The sequence below is a fragment of the Lagopus leucura genome, unplaced genomic scaffold, assembly GCF_019238085.1.
Source record: "Lagopus leucura isolate 7727_CA_CO unplaced genomic scaffold, USGS_WTPT01 Super-Scaffold_100157, whole genome shotgun sequence".
Lineage (NCBI taxonomy): Eukaryota > Metazoa > Chordata > Aves > Galliformes > Phasianidae > Lagopus > Lagopus leucura.
In genome coordinates, this window is record NW_024962334.1 from 13,524,088 (window position 1) to 13,547,209 (window position 23,122).

The following is a 23,122-nucleotide window of genomic DNA, read 5'->3' on the forward strand; positions in this document are numbered from 1 at the left end:
TTAGTTGGTTAGCAGACTACAGATTTAAATTCTCAGCCTGTTCCAGTGTCAACTATAGTCAGTGAAAGTCTGCACTAACTTCAAGAGGCTTTAGATCAGGTCCTACTACTTGAATATGGAATAGAAATGAATTTATTATTATCTTTTACTTTTATGGATAAATGATATGAGATGAATATAAGATGGTAAAATGGGTAACTATCTAGATGACAACTGCATCACTGGATTGGAACATTCTGGCTGGAGCAGGCATATGTAGTTGTCAGGAGAGACAGAGGGATAATTGTCTCTTTTATCCTTATTTTGTGATTGTTTTTCCTTTTGTAATTTGATTTCTTTTAATTTGATTTTGAAACTTTAGACATCTAACATAAATTGGTTTGAATTTATATCCACTAAGAATCTGTCCAACTTATGCTAAGAAGTAAAATAGAGTTTATTCCCTGATTCACAGTGCAAAGTGTGGCTGTGGGTTGTACCAATTCCCCATGACTGCAAGCTTCTTACTTCACCACTTACAAACACCTGGAACATTACATCAGTGGCTTACTTGAATTTTCACCCTTGTTGATCATCTTGGCACCTATGAAAGCTGAGTGTGACTCTTGCCTTTTCAGAAAACACTCATGGTATTAAGTGAAAAGAAAATAATGACTGTAAAGGATTTATCTGCAGTATTATTTCCTATTACACATTTTGCTATTGCTTTGAATTTTCTTCTTCCAGGTTTTAACTAACCTTCCAAGTCCATAATCATAACCTGAAAAGCAGGACTGGACATGCAGATTAACACAACTGTCCTGACCAAAAATCACATAATTGCTCATTCTTGCTGAATGAGAGATCATACAAATGCTCTATAATCTCATAGTACCCCTTCATAAATTGTTCAGCAAGTTGGTTACCTGATGTAATTATTGGGAGGATAATTTCCTCTGCTGTTATGTTATGTACCTGTCTATCACAAGCTTCAGTTGAAGACCCACAGTTCTTGTAGCAGGAAATGCAGCTCACAGTTACTTCCTCTTCAACATCTCGATGCCAATCATGATTTTTAATGATCATTATCACACCAAAAATATTTTTTCAAGCTGAGAAATCACAGCTTGCTCAATTGCTCTTTGTACAGATGTTTTCCATTTCAGTTTATCCTCTGTGCCTTTCTTGGAATATTTTCTATTTCTAATGTATTTCAGATACAGAATTAAAACTGCATAGCTTTTGTGATGTGGGCAAACTGTGGATTCACATAGTGGTATAATTATCTTGTCTATTCTGCTGTACATTTTCCTACTAATTCCTAACATTTTATTCACATTTTTTGTTCTTTTTGACTGCTACTGAACAATAAGCTGATGAACTCATTGAATGATTTTATTTCTAGTATTAATGCTGAGCTCAGAGCCAATCATTAAAGATGTGGCATTAGGACTACTTTAGTGCTTATCACTTCACGTTTATCTGTACTGACAGCTATCTGCCACTGTGACCTACCTAGGCATTCAGTTTTGTAAACTGTGCAGTTCTTCACAGTCAGCTCATTTACAAACATGCTAACAAGAACCATTTCCCACGCATGGCTGTGGATGTCCACTGGCTACTGACCTCCATTGTATGAACTGGCTGCTCGTTGCCAAGAGTTTTGAAAGGCTAATGGAGTTTATATGTCCCTGAAAAACAGAGGATAACAGAAAAAAAATCTGTGGGGTTTTGCCAAGACCTTTCTTTCCTTAAAGCTGGTGCTACTCGTGACTGAAGACTACCAATACTTACTGTCTTCTGCTCATTTTGTGAGTTTTAGTTCTTCAACTGTATATTGATTAAATGTTTTGTATGTACTTGTTTTCCTGGTGAACATTGCATGGCTCTCCATGACTATATTCCTTATTTTATCCCAACTATATGTGCTGTTTGTAGAGTATAGAGATGCATTATCTGTTCCTACAGAGGAGGAAGTCCTCAACATAGATCTGGAACAGCTTGAAGAATTTAAATATTTTGGCATATGTTGCTAAGACCTAAGTCATGCTAGAGTGCATCTATGTGATAGCCTAGACAGGCAGTGTGATACAAGTGCTATTCTAAAGATTATGGGAACTCTTACTGCTTTCTTCTGGGATATTTGTAGGATGACTTCCGTAGTAATCAAATGTTCCTTCAGCAATTCAGAATCACTTAATGTTCCTTTAAAAGTATACGAAATGTTAGAAAAGTTCAAAAGCTCAGCCTGTTCCTGTTTCACTAAGATTCTTTCAGTTTAAGTGGATTACCATAAAGCAGTATTGACAATTGCTCAGGCAATTGCACAGGATACAACTCTCCATCAGCTGAGCAGAGGTAATTAGGTTGAAAACCTGGCTGCATTAGTTTAATTCAATACAGTACCAAAGATGTACAATCAGTGATACAGCATATCATCTCAGCACTATGTCAAATAAATACCTGTTTTCGGCAAAAAAAAAGTGCAAGTTGTGCTGGAGATATGACTAATGGGAATGGTTTTTGGAGCGTGTGTTTGCACTGCAAGGAGTGATGACAGTTGGTTTCATCTGGAGTAATTACAGCTCAGTGACCACTAGTTGGGTAATTACTCAGAGGAAATTCTCGGAGGGTAAGGAAGCAGATCTCAGTTTTGTGCTGAAAACTTATCTAATATGATTTCCTTACATATGAAAGGAAAAACATCCTCTCCCAACAGGAAGGCAATGAAAACAGAGTAACAGAAAGATGTATTTATTCAGGGCTCAAAGAAAGTTGTATTTCCTACGTGATATATATATATATTTTCTGAATGTTATAGTGTCAGTTTTGGTCAACACAATGTCATGAACTTCTTGAACAGATTAAAGAGAGCAGGAAGGTGGTTTTGAGAAAGTACTCTGTCATATGCGTTACTAATGCACCATGTCTCAGAAGGAGCAAAGTACTATGTAATTCAAAAACTATGCATACAGTGAATGCAATTTATGATACATACTTCATGAAATATTGTGAAAATGTTGTTTCTTGAAATTACGTTAGAATGCTTTCGATCTCCAGGAAGGGCTTTCTAATCAGAATGAATGTGTTAATTCAAGAATGTGCCTAGACTATGAATTCAGGACATTCTCTGGAAGGGCAAGGAGGTATTTTACATTTGATACTTAAGAGTACAGTTCCAGAAAGCAATTGAATAGGGACAGGATGTTATGTACTGGAGCTCTATGTGATAAAGTGTTCCCTGTTCTCAAAGCATTCCTGCTATTGGAGTAAGGAGCCAAGGAAAGGGGAATCTTTACAGAAGAAGAGAAAGTCAGAATCAAGAGATGTTGCCAAGGCTCTTCTGTTAGATTATAAGACTATCTTCTGTTTTGTTCTTCTGTTATAGGGATAACCTGAAGCCTTGAAGTCTGTCAAACCTTTGCAGAACTACTTGTCAATAAAGCCATGTTGGGGCTACAGAATTCTACCTGTAAAAAATCTGGTCTTTAAATGAATACTATCCACTATCTTATAAAACATATATTCCTTTCTTTGTGTATTCCCAAGCCTGCCTTTAAATTCATAAATGTGGCACAGCATGAGAACTGCTTTGTCTCCTTATAACCTAGATGAGAACAGTTTGCAAGGAAAAAAGAAAGCCATCTTTCAGTGAGATCCATCAGTTGCTCCGTAAAAATAGAACACTTGACACAAAGAGACATTAGTGTGTTTTACTGTGGAAATTTTAGTACCGTGTATGTGTAGTGGAACTGTGAAACACCAGCTTTTCTGACAGAACTTGGAAGTTTCCAAGAAGGAATCAGCATGCGCTCACTGCAAATTCTGCTGCAGGCTTGATGGGGGACTCAAGGCCTTCTGAATTAAACTTGTTTTTGAAGAAACTTTATTTTGTAACATTTTACATCTCTGTATTGTCATTTTCAGAACAGTTAAATCTACCTTGAGGAATTGCTGTTTGAATTAGTCTATGTAGTCAAGCTTCCAGTAAATAAAGAACATTTTATCTCAGATCTTTATTATAAGTAAATAATGTCTGTATAGAATACAGTATCTAATGTCTAGATCAGCACAGAGTGAGCAGATCAGGTCTGAGCCTAAACACCATAGCATATTGCATTGGCTGAGCTACCTCTTTACAGTGATTGTAATTTTAGCAGTGATGGCAATAGTAATTCCTTTAGTAAATCACAATATGCTCCCTAAACAGAAAGAGCTTTGCAATTTCCTGAGTGAATGGAAAAATAATTTTGTAGGATCAGTAAAGATAGAGATAATTATTATAGGATTTATTGTAGTTCGTGTGAAGAACTTCAGTTGCTCACGGTAGCCTGTCAGAAGTACAATACCATGCAAGTGGAGACCATAAGTGTAGCATAGTTTAAAAGGTTAACTTTTTGTTGCTGAGTAAAATAAGAGCTTATAAAGAGGTGAAGTGATTTCAGAAGCAGCAAAGATCCCAATGCTGCAATGCCATGTCACTTCAAGACAACAATGTGAATGTTTTCCAAGAGTCGCTCAGAACTAAGTTGTTACTAGTAAGTGGAAACAACTTCCTTCTCCACCCCCCAGATTAAAAAGGCTGTTGATATTCCAACACTGAGAGGCAGTAAAATACTTCAGTTGGTGTTTCCAGCTCTACAGATAAATAGACATTCCCTACTTGCTTACTTTCAAGACAGCATGAAACTGTATTGGGAGTGTTGGAAGCAGCCAGCCTTCCTGCAACCCTTTACCCTTTAGGGTACCCTTTAGGATTGAATCCCAAGGGGCTCTCTGTACCAGTGTCCTGAACAGTTCAAAGTCTGCCCTCCGGAAGTCCAGGCAGTTTTGCTGTCCCCCCTGACACCCTCCTTCCTGACTTCACCAAGAATCAAGAACTCTTCCATTTTGTGGTCACTCTGTTCAAGACAGCTCCCAACCTCCACATCTCCCACTAGTCCATATCCACGTATTATTTTGATATGAGAAATCCAATTAATCTTCTTGTCTATGCATTGCATAATACAGAAAGGGCAAAAACTTTTGACTCATGATAGAGTGTTGAATGTGTGCAAAGAAAATTTAAATTTCAATTCTTTTTCTACTTTTTCTGAATGCTTTTTTGAATTACAATGTAGTTTTCATTTTCTCAGCCTTAAAAGCATGAAAATGTTGAGGAACATCTTGGCAAGGTGGTTATCTCTAAACCCTGCAAATGAATGAGTCTGAAAATGTTAATCTTGTATTTGAAGCTTTCCAGTATTTTATGCTGCAGTTACTTATTTGCTTAAGATAGGGATAATGAAAAGACATCTTCAACAAATGAATACTTTATTCTCTTACTCTCCTTTTACGATAACTTCTACAATATATTAAAATTAAATAATGAAAGCTTGCAATGCTTATGTTGATGAAATTCAGCAACTTTTTCCTTAAAATAGTGTTCAGAAAGTACAAAGAATTTCTGAAGGACCAGAGCTTAACAAAAATCTGGATGCTTACTGCGTACAGAACAATATGTGAGTAACTCCATCCTTTGTATGCATACCTGTATTTTGGAATAGACTAAGATTTTGTGTTCCAGTCATAGTTCTCTCATTAATTTTATTTATCTATTTTTTTTTCCTCAATCAAAGCATCAAATATAGCACTTCAGGAAAAAAACAAACAAAACATTTTCCTTCTGTGAACAAACTTGGACACCTTACAGAGAAGTACTGAATGTTGATTCTCTTGAGGCGATGCTTCAATAGAAAGGTACTATCAGCTGTATATGTAAAGATTTCAATGAATTGATTTAAAAAGAAGAGGGTCGAAATTGGAAGTACAATTTCAAATTACAATTTTATTTTTACAACAATGAAATTGTTGAGATTAGGATTGATAGAAGTATGCAGTTGAAGAAAACTACATGACATGCAATAAAACCACTTTTTTTTTTGTAAAATTTCTTTTTTTTTTTGCCTTTATTTTTCAGACAATTGTCTTTAAGACTAGAGTTAACTTTATGTCTCTGAACTCTGAACAACTATCATTGACAGAAGGGCTCCAATGCTAAATGCTACACAGGATGACTTTGTGCTGCCTTTGTTTATACACTTTTGCTTTCAATTTTATAATCAGGAATGAAACCTTTTGTCTTTTTAGAAAAACACTTGTATTGTTTTCACATTTAAGTGAAACATCCTTTTCTGATGTTAAAAACGAATCATGGTAGAGCTGATAAATTCAAGCACTTTGTGTAGACAATTGTGTGTTTTAAAATTACAGATTTATGATTTTCTTTAAAGGCACTCCCTCTGATTCCCACATACTTGCTCTCAGTTTTCTGCCCCCTCCATCTTCCAGACATCACTGTGGGTAGTGATTTGCTCCACAAAAAGGATTGATGAAATGAAGGTGACTAAAATAAATCTCTAAAATAATTCTCTGGAGAAAGGACAGTCTTTAGAGCCAGACCTGCCTGCAGCTCAGGCTGAGGGCTGTTTTCAGAGAGAGGTTTCAGTAGATGTAAAGTGGTGTCTCTGGATCTCTAGTGATGGAGTAAGCAACCAGGATTGGCCTGGCCTTGCAGACTGTTTCGCCACTGGGCTTTGACAAGCAGAAGAGTATTGCTCAGAAGCTGTATCAATCTGATGGCCTTAAAGGGAAATCTAAAAGGATCATGGATGTGGTTCCAGGGAAAGCCTGATTATTCTCATTAGTCAACTGACAAAGTACTTCATATGACTAATGTGAAATATTACAATTTATAGAATGTGATTTTTGAGTAAACCATCACAGTGAACATGTCACTCAGTGTAAATACTGTAGGATGTAACTGTCTTTTAAATTTTTTAAAAAAGGGTCATACTCCAGCAGTAGTTTGGACATGCTTAATAGTGTCTGAAATTAAGAATACACTTACGTTATCAAGTATAGACATGTTTCAATTTAAACTCATAGAGAAATACATTACCAATACATTGTTCCAGGTAGCAGCACACAGTGAGATGTCAGCGAAGCTCCAATAAGCAGTCAGAGGGGTGGTTAGCTAGGGAACAACCTACTGATCTTGTTTGCTACAAGCATGCTCAATTGTACATGAGAAAAATGGGTAGGGATGGTCTAACTTGTTTCACTCGAAGAAGCAGCATCCTTTGTAGCATTATATAAAGTTTGAGCATACACTTGTTGCTAGATAAGGAATCCTTGATAAAGAAGCTCCTTAGTTACAGTGTACTCACACCCAGGGCAGAAAATACTAGGAGTGAGTCATCTATCTAATCAAGAAAGCAAGGGCAGGGAAAGAACCATGAAGCTTAAGAGCAGGAAATTCAAACTAAAATGAAGGCACACATTGTTCTGGTATGAGTGATTGAAACAAGCTATCAGGAGAAGTGATGGATTCTCCATCTTTCAATGTCTTCCAGAGTGGGCATGTTCTGAAGATTTTGTTTTGCCAGTTGCAAGTTACTCAAAGGACGGTTTGAAAGGCAGTAACTGATAAGCTGAAGATCCTGCTGCACTTCTTAAAGGTGAGACACAAAATAGAGATATGCAATAGCTTTTTTTTTTTTTTTTTTTTTTTTTGTGCAAAATGAGAGGAAAGAGGAACAATATGGACAACAGCATAAACTGAAGCCTGAGAGGAATTAAGATCCTATACAGCTATACATGAAACAAATTAGCTATGGAATGTAAATAAATACCTCATAGACCAATAGACCATAATTAGAAGGTGCTAGAAGGATGTATGAGTTTCTCTGTGCCTTACGCACAAGATCCTCTACTAGCTTAAGTGTATAATTATTCTGATGCAACATGCATAAAACAGAATAAATCCACAGAGCTGCTGCATGAAGACAGCTGGAGTACTATTTAATGACAAGGAACCCCTTCCAAATGGGAGGCTGGGGATATGAGACAAGTATTATAAACTGTGATGTAAAATGTCTCAGTGTCATTTGTACAACTAGAGCACAAGGCGTATGTAACAGGTGCCTACTTGTGTACACCTGCTTTCCCAGACAATTCACAAGGTTTTAAGGTGTAATTCTCTGACAGGCATGCTATATTTTCACCTGCTGTATAGGAAAGAGCTTGCTACCCTACCACAGAGAAAAATATGTACTTCAACATTGGGGTTCAACTCATGAGATAACCGTACCCTGCAGAGGTGGTAATAACATTTTAATCCAGGGGGAAATTACTGATGTGCAGCCCTGCCCACATCCACAGCTCCCCCATCTGCTTTGGGAAGGGATTTTGGCAGAGCTTCTGACATGGGATGGTTTTCAGCCTTCACAGGTAGGCAGCGAGAGTGGAATATCTGGTTGTCTCCTTGAAAATGGAAAACACGATCACCACATAGATGCAGCTCTAGGACTTTTTTTTTTTTTTTTTTTTTTTTTTTGCCAAGGAAATATAGAATCATAGAATTGTTTGAGTTGGAAAGGACGCTTTAAGGTTATCTAGCAGTCAACAGGGACACCTACTGCTAGGCCAGGTTGCTCAGAGCCCCATCCAGACTCACTTTGAGTGTCTCCAGGCACAGGGCATCCACCACATCTCTGAGCAACCAATGCCAGTGCCTCATGCTGTAAAGAATTCCTTCCTCATGTCCAACCTAAATCTTCCCTCTTTTAGTTTGAAACCATTTCCTTTTGTCCTGCCACAGCAGATCCTGCTAAAGAGTCTGTCTCCTTACTCATACCGTCCTCTGCATACTGAAAGGCCACTCTCAGGTCTTCTCCGAGCCTTCTCTTCTCCAGACTGAACAGCCCCAGCTCTCTCAGCTTGTCCTCAAAGGGGAAGTTTTCTATCCCTTGGATCATTTTTGTGGCCCTCCACTAGATGCCCTCTAACAGGTCAATGTCTCGTATCAAGTATTCCACATCTGGACCTACTACTCCAGAAAGGCATTACGAGATAAATAGAAGAGAGGGAGCAAGACTTCAGTGACTGAATCATAAAGCTCCAAAGTCTGTGCAAGGGCGGTAATCCAAAAGTAATATTTGTTTCTAATTTTGGTCTTTTTCTTTTTAATAGAATCTTTCTAATTTGCCTTTTTGCTTGTATTGGTAAAATCTTGTGGTCTTATTTTTATTTTATTTTATTTTATTGCTAAACAGGAGTCATCATTATTATTATCTTGCAGGGGATCAGATCTTTGTCATTTCCTTGGCATGACCATTACAGTGAAGCAATCAGGGGAAGACCACAGGCTACTCCAAGCTGTTACAGATTCATAATTATATAAAACCATATTGATTCTCCATGCTTTTTTTTTTCCCAACACCTGAGCTGTATAGTCAGCATAGTCAGCCTAGAATATAATTGTTTAGCACTGAGTTTAAATTGAAAGTACTGTAGCTTGTTTTCAATACCGTTTGCCCCGAAGAAAAATTAATAGCAGGAAATATTCACTCAAATATCCCAGAATTTGAGTTCTGTGTCTGAAAATTCGTGTTTCAGTCTTGAAAATTTATTTTGTGTCCCTTAGTAGATGGGCACTTTTTTGCAAGATACTTTTAAAAGAGAAGTTAGAGATTTTTTTTCCCCTTCTAGATATTCAGTAAGCAGGACTTCCTTCTAAAGCATTTTATCTTATTCTTTCTCCAAGCATGCCCTGTGAGCTATCTGTGCAACCACGCTGTCATACAAAGGGAAGATAAGGTGATAGTGCTCTGAAACGTTCATAATAAAAGCAAAAGCCCCTAATTCCCTGAGATTGGAGTTGGGAACTCTTTGCCTCTGTGAAATGTTAAAAGTTCAAACCTTTGACCAGCTCATTTTCTTGAAACTTATTCTCTTTCTGGTAAGCCTAGGCAGGCAGAGGCCTCAAAATCCTATCTTATGGGTTTGGGTTGTATTCAAAATATGACCAAGTTTTGAGTAAATTCCCAAGGAAAGCCTCACAGTCAATCTCCTTAAGACTTGGTTAGCTGGGGCCATCTCAGGAAGAAGAAATTAGCATTTGTTGGGCATTTTCCCCTAATTTACAGCTCTCTGGCTTTAAGGTGGTTATTGAAGGCCTACTCAGAAATGAGTCTGCTTCTCTGTTTTTATCGTTGTAATTCATGGGATGTGGTTCACTGGCAATGTATGTTCTATCGCATCTTGAATTAGGGAAGTTCTTAGTGGACCGCTCTTTGAATGTTGTCTGTGGATTCATATGAGTACATCCTTCCCTGAGGATGTACATAATCTTCTCCATTCCCATCAAGGAGAATGTGATTGCAGCAGAGTGCTGTGTGACAGATGTGGGTATTACAGACTGTCAGTGCTTTCTGAATGACTCAGGCATTAGTTTTCCCTCCTACCAAATACTAACAGAATATTCTGTGTGTCTCTGTGTTGTAAATTATCATCTTGTACCAATTCCCATTCATCCCTACAACGTATTTTATCCAGGCACCAATAATTGTGTGTTACAATGTATACAATTCTTCCTTCATTTCTTTGTCTGCTCATTTACTCCAGTCTTCCTTTCCCTGCTATTGTTGCAACTGCGTGCTTCTATTGGTTTTCAAATGGAAGTCCAGATTGCATTTATCAAGTATGCCATCCAATCTTTCATTTACTGCCTTTTAATGCATTTCTGCATTCTGCATTTTTTTTCTATTAACTGCCTTGAACCTCTGTGCCTTTTTATTGTATGTTAATGTAACAGTTCAAATCACACAGCTCATGGCTCACTTCTTCTTGGAGTCCATTCTTTTATTATTACAAATATGTAGCAAAATTGGAGAAGCACTCTGCCTTGCAGTACATTTTACACTTATATGAACATACAGTCTGAAGGCTTTTTATTCCTAGAGGTTCCACTTTCTTGTAATTCATTTTGTGCTAAGTAAAATGAAAGGCTATCCATTTTACCTCTGACTTGGAAACCAACAAACAGAAGGGAGCTGAAAAATGAAAGCAAATCTCCGTAGAAGTTTAAATGGCTTTTTAATGGAAGAGAACAGTAAAAACAGATAGCTTTTTACATCCAAATGCAAATGGAACAAGAGGAACCTAACGTGCATGTACATACATTTAAAGTTACTCTGTTAAATATAAGTCCTGCTTTCTCCCCATCTTGTTGAGCAAGTTTGTGCCAATATAGCAGAGAAATGATTCATGATTATTCTTGTGTATAAAGGCAACTCTCCTATTGCTTTCAAAATCTCGTTTTGTGGGCTTACTCAGAGGCAGAGGAGCAAGATGCACAGTCTGGGAAGTGACGCCCTCAACTTCTGCAGCGCACCTGCCCAAGTCCCATTCAGCATGTAACACAGCCTTGTAAATACTTAGCTCAGCCCAACCTCTAACTTCTTAAATATTGCAGCATCTAGCTTTTAATTTCAGTCAACCAAATCTGACAGCAGTAGCTGAACACTGGATTCTGTCTTCCTTATGCTGCAGAAGGGCTGTGGAACTACTTTGCAAGTCCTGCTCAGTCCAAAGTACAGACTGAATCTTAGTGTGTTTGTATCCAAGTTTCTTGCAATATGTGTGTACACTGGCAGCAAATGCAAATCTATCAAGTGAATTCCCTAATCCAGTTTAGCCCCACTGCTTACAGGGTCACTCTTTAGGAACAGTGTTATCACAAGGAGAAACAGGCCACTTGCCACAGATCCTGGCATCCCAACCATAGCACAGTTCATCCCTCAGGACATTCTGTATCCATCCAGCCATGGCCCTAAAGGAAATGTGGGGCAAGCCTCTTTCTAATTTCTAGTTTTTATTGTGGGTATGTTCATAGGCAAGGTAAAATGTATGGACTCCATCTCAAATTAAGACACACTTCAGACTCTCAGTATTGATCTTAGTCTAATACCATGCAGTTCCCCATATCTGAAGATTACCTAAAATAAGCAAAAGAACTCTTCTTTCACTGTGGGGCAGAGGACAGGGAACATGCTGTTTCTTTGTGAAGAGGAAAAAAAGGGATGTGGCTCCTGGCTCCAGTAAGGTAATACAAGAACTGAGCATAAGGGTTACTACTACATGCTTTGAGAACAAAGCAGTGGGTAAGATTTGTTTGCAGATACAAGGGCTGCTCTGAAAGTAATGCCTCCTATTTTATTATGTTGGCCCACAGTGTCAGAGGCAGATGTTGGTGGTATGGCAGTGGAGGTTGAAACTTTCCACCAATATTCAATTACATTTCATTGCTGTGCAACAGATGGCAGCAATGATGCAGTCAGACAAAATGATATCTTACACGGAAGTGTGGATGAAGCAAAGGTGTGTCACTGAATTACTCCATGCAGGAGAAATGACATCCATTAACATTCATTGATGTTTGCTGAATGTTTATGGAGACCAAACAGTGGATGTGAGCACAGTGAGGCTTTGAGTGGTGCAACAGTAGTGACAGTGACATGAAAGACAACCCACATTCTGGATGGCAATGCAGACTTTTATGAATGTGGCATGCAGGCTCTTGCTTATTACTGGCAAAAATGAATATGTATTAGTGGCAACTAAGTTTAAAAACAGCATCTTGTAGCTGAGAATTTTCTCTATCAAATAGTGTTTATGTGCTCTTTGTATCTGCTGTATTTTCCAAGGAAATAAATAGGAGGCATTACTTTCGGATCAACCCATGTATATTGAAAAATTGTGAACAGTCTTGAGTGGAAAAGAAAGTAAACCATTTGTGGCAAATCACACTGTGGAGGAAAACTCAATGCAACTGCCTATGTGAGGTGCCAACCAAACCAAGAAATAGACAGGAAGGACAATCTGAAAAGAAAGAGATGAACAATTTTATTTCCCAGTGGTTGCTGTTTCTGTTTCTGCTGTGTAAGTGACTGTTTAACTCAGCAGTCTGATAGAATGAAATTCATTTCAGATGAGAGCATTTTTCCACATTCTGAGTTTGTATTTACATTTGTTAAGGTTAATAGACCTGACAACTTTTTCGTGTTCTCACTATGGAGCAGTCACTGACAAACTGGAGGAGAGTCAGTAAAGTAAGCCAAGCCAAGCAGAAGGGTGACAACTGCTCCTTAGCAGCCTCCCATGACATGAAGCAGAAGGGTAGCCACCCCAAGGATGTATCACTATGCAGGATCCTCTTGCATCCCTTCAGGGAAACTTACATCTTCTGCTCCCTTTTCTTCTATGAATTACCTGTATACCAGTGCACACAGAAAGGGGAATAAATAGGAACAACCACAGATTTGTGTGTGGTCGTAGGGCCGTGGTCTCGTTGCAATCACAGAGGCATAGTGGGACAGCTCATATGACTGAAATGAATGGCTGTGTACTTTCCAGGAAAGACAAGTTAGCAAGGCAAGGTTGTGGAGTTGCTGTTTATGTGTGAGAACAACTGGGATGTATTAACCTCTGCCTAGGAATGAATAATGAATGATTGGATTCAATGAATGAGTGGATGAATGAGACATTTAATACTGTCTCTCATAATATCTTTGCAGGTAAGCCTGGGAAGTATGGGCTAGATGAGTAGACAGCAAGGTGGATTAAGAATTAGCTGACTGACAGAATACAGTGTTGTAATCGGTGACGCAGTGCCTAGTTGGAAGCCTGTAGCTAGCAGTGTTCCCAAGGGGACAGTACTGAATCTAGTTTTGTTCAACATCTTCATCAGTAACTTGGATGAGGGGATAGAATGCACCATCAGCAAATTTGTTGATGGTACAGAGCTGGGAGGAATGGTTGACACACCAGAAGGCTGTGCTGCTATTCAGTGAGACATGGACAGGCCGGAGAGTTGGGCAAAAAGCAATCTGATGGGTTCAGCAAGAGCAAGTGTAGATCCCTACACCTAGAAGGAAATAACTACATGCCTCAGTATTGCTTACGGCTTGATCTGCTGGAAAAGAACTCTGTCAAGAATGACCTGGGTGTCCTGGTGGACAACAGGTTGGCCATGAGGCAGCAGTGTGCTCATGTGACCAAGAAGGCCAATGGCATCCTGGGATGCATTAAAAAGAGTGGCCAGCGGGTTGAGAGAAGTTCTCTTCCCCTTCAACTCTGCCTCAAGGCCACATCTGGCATAGAATATCCAGTTCTGGGCTTCCTCAGTTCAAGGAAGACAGGGAATTTCTAGAGAGAGTCCAGTGGAGGGCCGCAGAGATGATGAGGGCCTGGAGCTTCTCTTTTAATGAGGAAAGGCTGAGTGACCTTGGGCTGTTCAGCCTGGAGAAGAGAAGGATGAGAGGGGATCATACCAATAATCTTAAATATTTAAAGGGCAAGAGTCAAGTGGATGGGGCCAAACTTTTCAGCAGTGCCCAGTGACAGAACAAGGGGCAGTAGGCACAGTGGAATATATAAAGTTCCATACATACATGAAAAAAAAAAAAACCTTCTTGTGAGGGTGACAAAGCACTGGAACAGGCTGCCCAGAGATGTTATGAAGTCTCTTTGGAGACACTGAAATCCCTACTAAGCAATTTCCTTGTAACCTACTGTAGGTAGGTATCTTCTTTAGCATTGGGTTGGACTTGCTGATATCCAAAGGTTCTTTCCAATCTCTATGATTTTGTAATGGAAACAGCATTCTACAGAGAAAGGAAAATCACAGAGCTCTTACACATTCCTTCCTAGTTGCAGTCCTTAGTCCCTGTTGGTGTAAATCAGCGCAGTGCTCCTGACCTCACCACAGCAAAGCTAATTTGTGCCATCTACAGTTCTCACTGTTTATTTTTGTTGTCTGTCATTCCCATGTTATACAGAAGTGCTGTTGGAGCCTCAGTCACCCCTGAATCTACTTTGTTATTTTGGAGTCTCTGTCAGCACTTTTCTTTTAAAGTGTTGCTGGTTTTATATCTCCTATGCTTGTACTGCAGATTCCCATCTTTAAGTACTTTACCTTCAAAACTCCATCTGCAAAAATCTATTTTGATAGAGTGTTGCTGAGGTGAGGTCAAGCAACAGATATCTTTGGCTACTTCTAAGGTTGCCTTTAGAAAATAAAAGAATACATTAACCCAGTAAATGTATCCAGGAGAGGATTAAATTTAATTTTAAGGGTAATATAGATTCTGGGGTAATGTGACTGTGTTCTTCTCATTGGCATCAGGGCTCTTAGGATATGTGAGTCTGAGACACTTTTCTTTCTTGCCCTTTCTAGACTCCACAGAGGACCACAGAGACAGACTTTAAAGAGGGAAGCAGGCAAATATGTCCAAGGAAGTAAGCTCACCTGAGCTGAACTGCAGTAACGGGCCAAATGACTGCTCCTTACCAAAGATAGATGTGAACAAAAATGCATTAGCTATGTTGAGGGATTTAGGGTAAAATATTTCATTTCCATCTTGAATAATGTAAATAAGGTGGGTAGTTACTGTGCCTAAGCTGCCCCTGTGTGAGCAAAATCTAATGATAGTTATCTCTCCCAGACTTCAGTACAAGGAGGCAGGAACAGGCAGGAGGTTGGTGAAAGTTTGGTGTGTTGTGCAGACTAAATTTTCAGAGAATTATCCCCAAAGTTTGCAAACTGTTTTATTAGATAATTTTATTCTTTAGTGCTCCTGCTTTCAGTGATGTCTGTTTCTGTCACTGCAGCAATCACCTGTGGCAAGATCTTTCATCACAGTGCTTTGACAGAGGCCTCCAACAAACGAATCCCTCCCAAAAGTGGATGGGAGTTAAAGCATTGTGAAGTAGTGAAGAGGGTAAGTCAGCCTTCATTAGCACATTGTATTAGCTTGTGTGACAGATGATTCTATTCTTTCCATGGCAGTCCCAGCAACAAAAGCTCCATGTGACTACGTGTTAATTGCAGTGGATTATTTGCAAACCAGCCTTCCACTCCTCATGCCTACATCATTTCTCCATCTCCAATTGCACCTAATATATCTATCCCCTACATCCCCTGATGCTTCGGAAGCCTAAGAGCAGAAATACCATAGCTTACAGTCATACACCTTTGCAATCTATCGTTGTAATCTTGTTTGCCATGTAATTTTTGTTCATCAGGAAGTTCTAGTGCACATCCTCTGCTTGAAGTTTTAATTTAGTTCTTAGTGAGACAAATCTCATATGGTGACTAATGTAGGAAGTGAGATTGGATAAAAGTCAAATAAGGTCTCAAAGGTTTGGCCTTGAGTGATGATGCTAAATATAAGTGCAGATAGGAAAGGTAGATGTGGAGGGAAAAGTTCTGGCTTGCAGAGAGATTTTCTTCAGGGATAAATAAATTCAGAACATTTTTAGATATAGCTGAATAGAGTATAATGCTGTATTTGTCCTCAGTTTTTATCACAACTGAGAAGTGAAAAATTGCCTCATCTGTAAGGGCTCTGAATATAATGAGCAAGAATGAGCTTCTCTTTGTCAGTCCTAATAGCTTTGCCTCTGAATGGACTGCAGGACTGGGGGAAATGTCGCTTGTTCCAGCAGTTACAAAGTAGCACTAGTTAACCACAAGTTTATTCCCACAACTCAGCTAGTTAGTCAGAAATAGACAACTTGGTATAGACAATGGTATGCTGTGGAGCATCAGTCACAGAAATATGTGCAGCTATACATGTACTTAAAGAGCTGCAATGTACGTAAATCCATTTGAGAGGACAAGAAGGTAAAAAAAAAGACAGGTAGCCTATAAATATAGCTGCTTGTTTGGCTGTTGTATTCCATCTTTTTAAATATATGAATTAAGGCTTCAATTGAACTAAATTTTGCATAAAGTAACACTAAATTTTCTTGACATATCTGCACTAATATATTAATACATACATATAAAATGAAGAAAATATTATTATATATTCTAATATTATATACCATATTCACTGAGAGGTGAGATTTCAGTTTACAAGTTCATCCTGAGCAGAACAGAAGACGCTGAGTCCCAAACCCTCAGGTTTATTTAACCTCTAAACTTGCATAGCAGCAGTACATGTTCTTACACACCACTAGATGGTGACTTCTGTAATGAGTTGTTGACTTTCATCCTACAATATATTTCTCTTGTTATCAGAATGGAGCAGAAGCATGATTTTACTACCTGTATTTTTTATAATTTCCCTCTAAATATATTGCTATAATCATTCTGACAGTTGGAAGAATCTGGTGGATAGCTATGAAAAGAAAGAAGGTGAATCATCCCTGTCAATTGTCTTTATCATCTCTGTGCAATTCAAAAATATGTATGTTTATTAACACAGACTGTATGATGCCACATACAAATGATCAGGCCACAATTCATTTGCCTGAGACAGAAAAAAATAAAAATAATAATAATAATAAAAAATCTAATATCTTCATTCAATTATGAATGCTACATGCATAATCTTTAATTAAAAAAGGGTAAGCCTTCTTGCATCAGGCAAAATGTCTTCCTCAGCATGTGCTGTTTCCACTCAGAGCAATCTCTCATGTTAGCTATCTGCTATTTAAAAGGCTACTTCAAAATCCTGCTTGGCACCTTTCCCTACATGGCTGCAGTAGCAAGATCAAACAAAAGCAATTTGTTTGTCAGCTGAGGCTCACTCTTCAGTTGGACAGGAATCAGTCTTATCAACAGGCTGTACCAAAGAGCCGTTTGCCACTTCCCTCTAGTGACACTTGTTGCTATTAATACCCTTCACCTGACATAAAGGGTTAGAAAGCCTTTATTCCCAGATATGTGGTGAAAATTCATTGATGACTATACTCCGAATAACAAAAATAATATTTCTTTCTGTCCTCTTAATGCATTATTCAGATTGGAAGCCACTTATACCTGAGTTTGACTCTTTTGTACATCATGCTTTGCATTTCTGCAAAACTTTCTAGAGCTCTGGGGATCTCTCTGGTTGTTTAACACAGGCTGCCAATCTTTATCTTAACAACACCAAAACTAATAATAATGAATTTATTTAAGTTGCTCCTTATTTAGCAGACTGTAGCATATGATATGGTTTTCAAAAGCATCTGAAGAATGAGATGCTCTTAAATATTCTTAAATTCCTGATAATCAGACCGATTCAAGGAGGTTTAGAGCTTGTAATCACAAATCACTTTTGTTCTATGCAACTGATTCCCTTTCTGTAAGCATTCAGTGAATAGTTTGCAATGGATGCTTCTATTATAGCTTGAGAATTGTTGCCCAGGATTGTGAAGAGGTATCCCATTGCTTTACTTGTACTATGATGGCACCATTACAGAATGCCTGCTCTCTCCACCAAATCAAATTTTCTTTTCTCATCAAGTAAACTTTAGCCTACAAACTGGAATTTGTTTTCTAGGAGCATTAACACAAGCTAATTAGTCTTGTACAGGTGTTTATGGAAAACCAAATCAGGGCTTTACTGGATCAAAATATGTCTGAAGAGCCACCAAGGCATCTGAGAATTTGTCTCCAGGTCTTTACCTACCTCTGAAGTTGATCCATCTATTAAAAAACAGATTTGTACATGGCTGGACTCCAGGCATTTTCTGGTACAGTGTTTATTAATGTCTTTCCAAGATGAAACATTTCTGAAACAAGATTAGCATCAGTATTTACAAGCAAAGGGCTAGCTCTAGAAATAGCTCAATCAAAAGATGTCAGAGAAGGCAACTATTCATGGGAAATTATTTGCAAAGGATACATTCTTCCTTCCTTAGTTATGCTTAGAGTTTTCTTCCCAGCATCAGATTGACTCTCTAGTTATAAGCTTAAATGAGGAAAATACATATTTACCTTATAGAACACAGCTCTCTATCTTCTGCTTCCTTTCTGCCTGCAAAGCTGCCTATTGATTTCTTAACTTGTGTATTTCTCATCTATTGACTAATGACAAAGCCTTAGCTGTGTCAATGCTGTCAAAGCAGTGTGTGTTTATGCCACACTGAAGTAGAGATAAGAGGAATTATACTTTTTTTTTTTTTTTAATTGAAATAATCTCTGTCTGTGTCTTGCTAGGAAGAGGTTGCTCTTGAAATCAGCTATTTGGGGTCAAGGGGGATGGGAAGAGTTGTCATGGAAGATCAGGATGTTTGGAGATGCACAGGAGTTATGCTTAGACCTTACATACTACATTAGCCAAGGACTAGTGATGTCCAAAATATGAGTAGAATTTTTATTCTAGCCCTCCATTCTTGCAAAGTGTGTTTTTAGGGAGATTCAGCTGTCCTTTATTTTCTATTCTGAGGATACAGTTAACATATTGGGCTTTTGGATGAGTTTTGTAAATGCAGTACAGTTGATTTGCAGTGCCCTGCTGTGAGACCAGTGACATCGTAACCTGAGCCCATTATGTGACCAAAACAGGCTTCAGGCAGAGCGTGTGTCCTCTGAAGCAAGCTACCAAGAAAAAAAAAACACCAAACAAATAAGTAAAACAAAACAAAAACAACAAATCTCAAGCACAATCCGAAAACAAGAAAACAACTGCGTAGACAAAAAATGAAAAGAAAATGGTGGTTATTGATTGTGTGGTTTTTAACAAGAGGTTTGACGAGACCCTAATAATCTCATTTCATCAAAACTTATCAAACAAATGTTGAACCCTGTGACCAAAAATAAAATAAAATAAAAAAACAATATTTTAGAGGGCTATAATCTAATCAAGAAAATGTTCTAAATCTGACTTGCTTTTCCCAGCTGGTAGTTTTTAACGAAAGATATTCTATGGTAAACTATACATGTGAATGCCTTTTAAATAACTTTCAGCTGAATAGTTAACTCTTGTAGAAAATGTGCGCAGCCTAACTAGAGGTCATGTGATTTTCTGTTTTCCTGTTGTATAAAATATCTGGAAAAAAACCAATGTGATACATTGCTCCTACTGATGCTGTACCCTGTCCCTTCGTTTAATTACTGCAATTAATCTTAATCTGTCTTTGTTTGGCAACAGCTAGGTTAGGAATGCTTATCTGAATGCTTATAATAGAGATGGCTGTTTTGATCGCTAAGCTCACCATCTTTACTTTGTCAGATAAAAATATCCAGCATTTTATTGCAATCTAAATGGGTGCTTTATGGTTCTGCAGATTACAATTGTGTATTACTAAGTAAGAGGCAAAAATATTTGCTACAAAGGAATATTTTTGTAAACAGTGTAAAAATGAAATTCAGTGTCCAGAACATTTAGCACTGTTTTGTTTGTAAAAATGTCACAGCTGCGTTTCACATTGTATGAAGCACTCACATAAGCGTTTAATTCACTTATATATCAAGTTACATAAAAGACAATGCAGTAATTAGGTCTGAAACAGATAGAAGGTCTACTTTAGATAATGCACTGTCACTAAAATAGCATATGCTGGCTTCCTTCAATTCTGTATGTTTAGTCTGTAAAGCTGTAGTTTTGATGAGATGACAGTTACTGAAAATAATAGAATAGACAGGATTTACACAAACTTTTCTGAAACAGAAGCTCTTCAGTTTTGCCTTACTGCATTTTTATAGGCATTGCAGCATTGTCCACTGTCCATAGAGATCCACATAGAATTTATTGATTGTAATTCTAGGAAAACACAATGAAGGAGTAGCATTTTTCCTGAAACAAGTTTCAATTTTTTTGTGGACAGTCAATGAGTGGAACTGTACCTCCCATAGGCTGTTGGACACCTCCACTTTTCTGGTCTCTTCTAGGTAAAGATCAATCAAGTGGGTAATCCAGCCAGTGTGCCCCTACTGTTGATCATGTGAAGAGCAAGACTGTTCATGCATGCAGAGGACTGGGTGCTCTGTCTGGATAGTCACACCTCCAAAAATAAGACTTTCTGAGTAGGCATTCAGCATCTTTGTAAGCAAAGAAGGTTCTTTGGCTTCCACTCCAATGCTTTTTGTTCTTAGAGCCCAATTAAGCCAAGTTCTCTGACGTTTCTGCTAGTTAACTTCACAATTCAAAGAACAGCTGGTCTCACAACTGGTATAGCAGGCCAAAACCAAGTCAGAGCTTCACCTGGAAGAAAACTGGAACGTAATAAAGCACTCTGCAGCACAGGTACTGCCTGATATTTCATGGCCAGATCTCCCACATGGACAGATAAACACAGCTTCTGCAGATTTCGTTAACAACCTTGTTAAGAAAATACCAGGTGGTGGTGACAAAGGCACCAGCTATTGCAAGCGCTGCAGAGTAAAGTGGGTCATGATACATTTACCATTTCTGCCTGTTACACTTATTCTAGGTTTATTGGAACACAGGGAGTTCTTAGACCCTGGGGTATGGACAATTTTCCTTGCAGAGTAACTGCTTGCCTGACCTCTATTCCAAAATTAAATTAATTAGTAAGTAACCTTCTGGATCCTTTGACCTTCTGTATGTCTAATATACTGATGACCAGTAGTGCCTCACACACTTCTACATGCTTTTTAATATTCACGAGTTGGGCTAATTATGCCCATACAAAGCAACTAAAATCATGACTAGTATTGGGGAAAACTGAAATGGATGCAGGGATTTGCTTGGAAAGCACATTAATGCCTGCAAAATCTATGTGCTGAGGTCTTCTAGTGAGGGATTTTGCATTGAATAGGTCAGCCAGATAGGGGTGAAGAAATCCCTCTTCATAGTTATATCCTAGCCCTCTTAGCAGCAATCTCTTTACTTCAGTAGTGCAGTCACCTAGCTCAGACCATCACTCAGTCTCAGTATGAATGAGAGCAGATTAGAAAAGTGGCTGTAGCTGTAATACCCCTCAATTTCATCAGCACAGAGTCACCCAGCTGTGTCTGGGCAGCCATTGCTTGCTCTCTGAAGGTCTAGTTCAGCACCAAGAGTACGTATTTATGTTTCATCAAATAAACCTCAGTCTGTGGTTGCAAGATATCCTCCATGGGGAAGCAAGCTGAAATCATTCATATGTGCATAAAATGACTCTGTGAGTGATTAGTTCAAATCAAAGCATTTTGAAAGTGAGGCACAGTGGTTTTGTTCACTTGAGGAAACATTCAGTATCTACATATTATTATGAACAAACCTCAGCAGATTGTAATTACTATTTTCCTCTCTTATTGCTGTGGCAATCAGGAGCAGTGCAGACAGAGAAATTGTCTGTGGCCCAGAGAGCTGACAAGCCCAGCATAAGACAAGAAATAGCAGATGAATGTGATGGATGTGTCAAAGTTCTCTCAGCACCAAAACTAATCACAGAATCACAGAATGGCCAGGGTTGGAAGGGACCTCAAGGATCATGAATCTCCAACCCCCCTGCCACATGCAGTGCCACCAACCTCCATGTTAAATGCTAAACGAGGCTGCCCAGGGCTCCATCCAACCTGGCCTTGAACACCTCCAAGGACGGGGCATCCACAACCTCTCTGGGTAGCCTGTTCCAGTACCTTACCACACTCTGGGTAAAGAACTTTCCCCTGATGTTCAACCTAAATCTCCCCTCCCTCAACTTAAAACCATTTCCCCTTGTCCTACAAGTATCAACCCTTTCAAAGAGTTGATTCCCCTCCCCTTTGTAGGCTCCCTTTAGGTATTGAAAGGCTGTGATGAGGTCATCCCACAGCCTTCTTTTCTCCAGGCTGAACAAGCCCAGCTCCCTCAGCCTGTCCTCATAGGGGAGGTGCTCCAGTCCCCTGACATCCTAGTGGCCCTCCTCTGGACCCTCTCCAACAGCTCCCTGTCTTTTTTGTACTGTGGGCTCCACACTTGGGCGCAGTACTCCAGATGGGGCCTCACAAGAGCAGAGTAGAGGGGGACAATCACCTCCCTGTCCCTGCTGGCCACCCTTCTTTTGATGGACCCCAGGATACCATTTGCCCTCCGAGCCGCAAGAGCACACTGTTGGCTCATATTAAGTTTTTCATCTATCAGGACCCCCAGGTCCTTCTCCACAGGGCTGCTTTCAAGGACCACTCCATCCAGCCGTATGGATGCCTGGGATTCCTCCGGCCCAAGTGCAAAACTTTGCACTTTGCCGTGTTGAACCTCATCAGGTTCACCCGGGCCCACCTTTCTAGCCTCTCGAGGTCCCTCTGAATAGCATCCCTTCCTTCAACCATGTCTAATGACTAAATGCTTCTTAGTTTGTCTTTGTCTGTTTGTTTTAATAACACAAAAGAAACTCTCAGTTTGGTTTGAACACGATACTGTATCTGGCCTCAAACTGGTGCCTTGTTATGGATACTTAGAAAAGATGCAAAGAAAATGAAGAGCAAAGTTTATCACAATGCTGCAACAGATCCCCGTGTTGACATCTCTGACCACTGCTCTGACCATCTGCTCACAAATATGCATCTCCCTGGCTGGTATCTGATTCCTTCTTTTCCACAACTTTTAATTTGGAGGCT

At 39.0% G+C, this 23,122-nt stretch overlaps 1 long non-coding RNA gene across 8 annotated transcripts in view; it reads left to right on the top strand.

The window, feature by feature from the left end:
- Positions 1–23,122, top strand: part of LOC122189617 — a 69,803-nt gene that overhangs the window by 6,909 nt on the left and 39,772 nt on the right. For 4 of the 8 annotated variants that reach the window (XR_006181890.1, XR_006181887.1, XR_006181888.1 and 1 more), the window contains exons 4-6: positions 5,598–5,718; positions 7,374–7,478; positions 15,472–15,581. This is a non-coding gene — a long non-coding RNA (uncharacterized LOC122189617). Of the gene's footprint in view, positions 1–3,367; positions 5,028–5,597; positions 5,719–7,373; positions 7,479–15,471; positions 15,582–20,467; positions 20,892–23,122 lie in introns of those variants that run through there. The other 4 variants (XR_006181886.1, XR_006181892.1, XR_006181885.1 and 1 more) reach the window with 2 other exon arrangements.